The sequence below is a fragment of the Ochlerotatus camptorhynchus genome, unplaced genomic scaffold (genome assembly GCF_037179485.1).
Source record: "Ochlerotatus camptorhynchus isolate MF236.1 unplaced genomic scaffold, CSIRO-AGI_Acam_v1.1 ptg000299l, whole genome shotgun sequence".
Lineage (NCBI taxonomy): Eukaryota > Metazoa > Arthropoda > Insecta > Diptera > Culicidae > Ochlerotatus > Ochlerotatus camptorhynchus.
In genome coordinates, this window is record NW_027040787.1 from 1,231,622 (window position 1) to 1,237,653 (window position 6,032).

Consider the following 6,032-nt stretch of genomic DNA (forward strand, 5'->3'; position numbering starts at 1 on the left):
GCTCATGATTACTGCAGGACCCAGTGCCATGCCGTCCGAAGCAGAGGCAGTATAATAAAATTATGTTTATTTCTGTTGATTATGATAATACATTGATTTAACATTTAATTGATTAGCCTACCTGACTCTTCATCTTTGTTTAATTTGATATTCTAATTTAATATTTGCGTTTTTCAACAAGTTTACAGAATACCCTTTAACGGCGCCGGTGGTGTAGTGGTAAGCGTGATTACCTCTCACCCCAGCAGGCCTGGGTTCAATACCAGTCACGTCTGATCACGCCTTCCTTCGGATGGGAAGTAAAGCCGTTGGTCCCCGGTTCATGAGTTGATGGGTCAATAGGTAGGGTCCAGGTGTGGGAGCTGCCTTCCTGGCACGTCGATAGCATTGGTGCTCAGCAAGGAAAACAAGATCGACGGAAAAAACAAACCAAAGGAAAAAAAAAAAAAGAATACACTTTGGGGTTTTGTTTCAATTGAAAAACTACGAGTACAACTTAACCTAACGTGCTAGATCACGTATGGTCTGATGATTTGATCTCAGACAGGTGTCTCTGAACCTTTCCAGGATGAATATTCTCTGTTCTTCTTTTTTATGAATTCCAGCCAGGAGGTGGATCTCAGAATTTCTAGTCCGCGGGGGACTGTTTAGGACCATCCTAAGGATCTTGTTCTGGATCCTTTGTAATTTAAGCTGATGTCATTTAGCGCAACTCTCCCAGATTGGCATCCCGGGAAGGATGATTTTTTTGTAGACAGCATTATTATTTGTCTGGGTTAAAGTAGACCTCCTGTTGAAGTAGACCTACTGTTGATAAGCAGAGACACGACAGCAGTGCTGTTTTATATCTTTGCAGGTTCAAGCAAAACGATGTGCAACCAAGTGGTACTCGATGATGACGACTGGGTTTGGGAAAAACGTTTATTTCATGAAAAAAGTGATAAAATTATCAATAAGGGCGATTTTCTCCCATTGGAAGCAATTACTCAGGAACTCTTTCTACATAGCTTGGAGCACGTGGATGCTCAATCGTTCCCGAAAAGTCTCCCTTCTTCGTATGTTTTCATTGCTTACAAGTGCGGTTTGATATTTATTGTATTTAACGTATTACAATCAATTCTGTTTTGCACGGTATTAATTTTTTAGATTTTACCCTCAGCAGGATGGGTACAGCTTTTTTAACAACCTTTGAAACAAGTTGCATTGAATTTGGTAGCAATTTGAGATCACACGATCAAAAATAGAAGCGAAAAAATCGCATAAAAACAGAATTGGGTGTACAATAGTTACTACAATTTTATGTAGAACAGGGAAAATTCGGAAAAGTAGACCAACAATTGCAGCGCAATCATTTTTAATATGGAAAATATATTTCTCGGAAATTTTCCAGTCATGAAATGCTTTAAAATTGAGGAACGGTAGATTATTTGAGGATTTATTCAATTCAATGGAAAATTTAGCGAAAATGGGGCAAAATAGATCACTAACCGTCATCTGCCATCAATGAAACCATCACCAATCGAATTATCGTGATTTTATACATACAGAGAGCTAGTTTATAAATATTTCAAACTGTGGCAAAAATAACCCTAGTAGCACACTTGACGCAAATGTGGTAACCATTATGTGCGACTTATTTCAGTCACAATCAATTTGCTGCAATTTTAAGTAACGAAAGTGTGGTTCCTGGTGGGTTCCATTTTTTTGGCTCTATTTTGGCCACATATGAGCCACATTGAGCTGATTAATAGCTGAATACACTTTTTTTTGCTGAAGAAGCAATTTTTTGCCAAAATGTTTGTTGGGAAGTATCTAATACAATTCTCGCGAGACAATTTAGTATATCTTTTAGTTTTCGATTTCGAATTAATGAAGTAAAAAGAGTCTAAAAACATTTAATATACATTTTATGAAATTATGGAATAATAAGATATTACACCATTGTAATTGTAATGTTGTTTAAGTAAGCAATAAGAAAAGATTGTGAAGTTTGAGTTCCACATATTACCTGCCAATTTTGCCACATGAAAGTCACAACAAGCGATTTTGTCATTTATCTCACCCACTGTGACTCAGTTTAAACTAAATTTGCAGGTTTTATGTATCAAACACAAACTTTACAATCTTTTCTTGTTACTTACTAGGCTGATTGAAACCATCTAACTCCAACTCATGTAGGGCCCAAGTGTGAAATAAACCCAGTAGCCCCAGCCCTCAGAGGCTGATACAACCAATACACATCAAAAATTCAGTGGAGACCAGGGCGTTGTGATCCACCATATAAACTTGACCCACCTAGATGTGCATAAAAGAATACTATGATTGTTTAAATAAAATTGATTGATTGCTAATAAAGGGTGATACGGTCAAAATTTGGTCAAGGGAAAACGCGTGTAAATCGGTGAAATCGTTTATTTAAAAAATCAAATTAAATTTCTTTTTCAAGTTCAATTAGTATAAAATTCAGGAAAAATATTCAGTTAGGCTTCCGCTTTTCCAAATCCGAATTGCCGGGCCTTACGCTTGACCCCTGCCATCAGATTTTGTACAGCCACCTTGTCCACCTTCTTCGCCGCAGAAAGCCAGTTTGCCTTGAACTGCTGCTCGCCCTTAGCAGTTTTTTTGGTCTTCTTTAGGTTCCGCTTGACAATAGCCCAGTATTTCTCAATTGGGCGGAGCTCTGGCGTGTTGGGAGGGTTCTTGTCCTTGGGAACCACCTGCACGTTGTTGGCGGCGTACCACTCCATGGCCTTTTTACCGTAATGGCAAGATGCCAAATCCGGCCAAAACAGTACGGAACAACCGTGTTTCTTCAGGAAAGGCAGCAGACGTTTATTCAAACACTCTTTCACGTAAATTTCTTGGTTGACAGTCCCGGAAGCTATGCTATATGAAGCTTCCTTTTGCCGTATAAAACTCCTGTCCCGGAAGCTGCTTGTAGTCGGCTTTGACGTAGGTTTCGTCGTCCATTACCACGCAGTCAAACTTCGTCAGCATCGTCGTGTACAGCCTCCGGGATCGCGCTTTGGCCGTCGTATTTTGTTTATCATCGCGATTTGGAGTCACTACCTTCTTGTAAGTCGATAGTCCGGCTCGTTTTTTGGCTCGATGCACGGTTGTAGACGATACACCCAGCTTATTTGCGGCATCTCGGAGAGAGAGGTTAGGGTTTCGCTTGAAACTACCGGCAACTCTCTTTGTCGTCTCAGCGGCTTCCGGTTTTCGATTTCCCCCCGATCCAGACTTCCTGGCTGTCGACAAACGTTCCCCAAACACTTTAATTACATTTGTAACGGTTGATTTGGCAACTTTTAGCCAACTTTGCGTGCGAGTAGCTCGGATTTTCGCGATGCGCGAGCAAAATTTTGATACGCTGCTCTTCTTGCTTGGACGGCATTTTGACAACTGAAGAGTGAATTCCAAAATCAAAATAGGAGCAACATTCTACACACACACACCTTCAAAATGAGGGGTGTTCAGGTTTTTTAAATGCAAAATTGAAAGAAATACGTCAAGTTGATATTGACCAAATTTTGACCGTATAACCCTTTATCCCAATACACTGGAGTCGCTTTTTACGCGGGTGATACGGGATACGTCCCGCGTAAAAAAAACCGCGTAATTTCCGAAATACGCGTAAAAAAAACCGTGTAAATTCCGAAATCCGCGTAAAAAAAACCGAGTAAAAAAAAAACCGTGTGAAAAAAAACCGCATAAAAAGCGACTCCAGTGTATTTCTCAATATACCGTTGAGATATTTTGAGGAATGATAGTCTATTTAATCTTCATTTTGAATAACTGAAAACAAAAAACATTCAGTAAATAATTTTTATTAAATTTCATGTGATATTTATTTTTAAGTTTTCTAGAAATAAAAGTATTGTTCTGGAAAAGATTGACTGAACCATAACCGATTGTCGACAAATTATTAAATTCTTGATTTGAAAGAATTTATAGATCAAAATAATAGCGGCGCCGGTGGTGTAGTGGTAAGCGTGATTACCTCTCACTCCAGCAGGCCTGGGTTCAATCCCAGTCGGCATCGCCGGGATGTTCTGAGGCATAACATCTCTGATCACGCCCTCTTTCTGAAGGAAGTAAAGCCGTTGGTCCCCGGTTCATGAGTTGATGGGTCGATAGGTAGGGTCCAGGTGTGGGAGCTACCTCCCTGGCGTCGATAGCATTGGTGCTGAGCACGGAAATCAAGATCGATGGAAAAGAAAAAAAATAGAACATAATAATAAAATCGGAAATTTCAGACAAATTTTACAATTGTAAAATTGTTGTTTGAAGACGAACAGCTTTGATGTCTTGAGCAAGTTTTCATAAAATTTCACGTTCTACAGCTTTACGCAAGACAACAAATCTTCTAGCGCTGCGCCATCTTAGCGGCTAAAAATTGAACTATTTTTAGCCTCCAAAGCATAGTTAGGACATTATAAAAGTCAAGAAACTTTGCTATAGATGTCATCTAAATTGGATACAATCCTAGAGCGTTGATATGTTTCCAGCTAGATTGCATTCCTGTTTATAAATTGATGTCGGATACGCCGCGAGTATATGGCCCCTTTAACTAACATTCGTTTTAAGAATCATTGTAAACAACACAACAATGGAAAGGTAGATTAGATTTTATTGGTTTTCATGTTTTACTAAAATCGATATTATTTAATCATATGACATCCTAACATTTGAGAGATCTCTTAAGCAGGACTGGTAATACAATTTTATCCATTCACCGTTCCACCGTTAGTTTCGTGTCATTAGTTATATGCACATGAAAGCTCGGCAGCTAGAACTAGAACGGTGGCATTTTTTTGTAAATACAAAAGCGTTTACTGCAAAACTAGTACATAAGAAATAATGATCAACAATGAAATCTTGAAAGTCCCGCCCCATCTGCACATTAGATAGGTACATGGAAGACGTTTAAGTGTGCGAACCAAAGTAGAAGCGCATGGAGTATAACTGCGGTGATAAGAGCTATGTTGCAGTAGCCATTTTAGAATTTGTATGCACATCATAGCTTCGTTTGTATAAATCTATTTTATTTGGTTTCTGTGTCTTCTATTCAAAGGAGAACACAAATATTACAGAATCAAAAAAAGCTCAACAAAAATACATGCCAATGCAATGTGTCAATAAGTTGTAAATATTGTATTAACATAACCGTTAACCGTCAAGTTAATTATTCACGATAATTAGACTTGTGAAATTGTAAACTCGCCCAGGAGCAAACAGTAAGCGTCAACCGACCAAAAATGGATTTGCTCAATGCCGCCACCGAAGATATCGTCCTGGACCGTCGTCCGGTCGGCACTCATTCAGCCGGAGGGCAACTCTTGAACGACAGCAGATAGTAATATAAAAATCAACGAGCGTCGAACCGCAAAAGCAGCTCCTCCATGTTTGGCGACACCATTAGCAACAGTAGCACACACCATAAAAAAGCAAGCACTAAAAAATGTGGTCTGCCACGAAAATTCCTCCCGAAAAAAAACGGTTGCGTTCCGAGCGCGTGAAAATACACCGTTTTTCTTGACTTTTTTCGATGAGCAGCGAAGGAAAAACCAAGCATTTGTTTTCATATCTTCCGGGCAAGAACAAGAAAAGAATCTTGTCTTCCTTCAGAAAAAAACGGAAAAGAGGTGGCGGAAGCTGATTCTTGTGCGACAAATGCCTTATTATTAGCTTCATTTTCTTCGGTAATCGCCGTATAAAAAAGAAATAAGGAAGAATGAAACGACTGTAAAATGGATAGAGTTTTGTTGCTTTTCAAAACAGACCCCACAAAACGGTCGGTCGGTTCGTGGGCGGCTATTTTCTAGAGGCTATTGTCTCTTTTCGGGAACTTTCCAGCGCGGAGGGTGACATTTTGACAACCAACCGTCTTTTGAATGTGCAAATTGAAGAATAATTTGTCTGGGTGTTTTCTTATTATGAATTATGTATTCAAAAGGTCCGGCCGTTTTTAAATCTTTTTTTTTTTTGCAACTGGCTGTTTAGTTTTTGAAAGTAAAACAATTGATGTT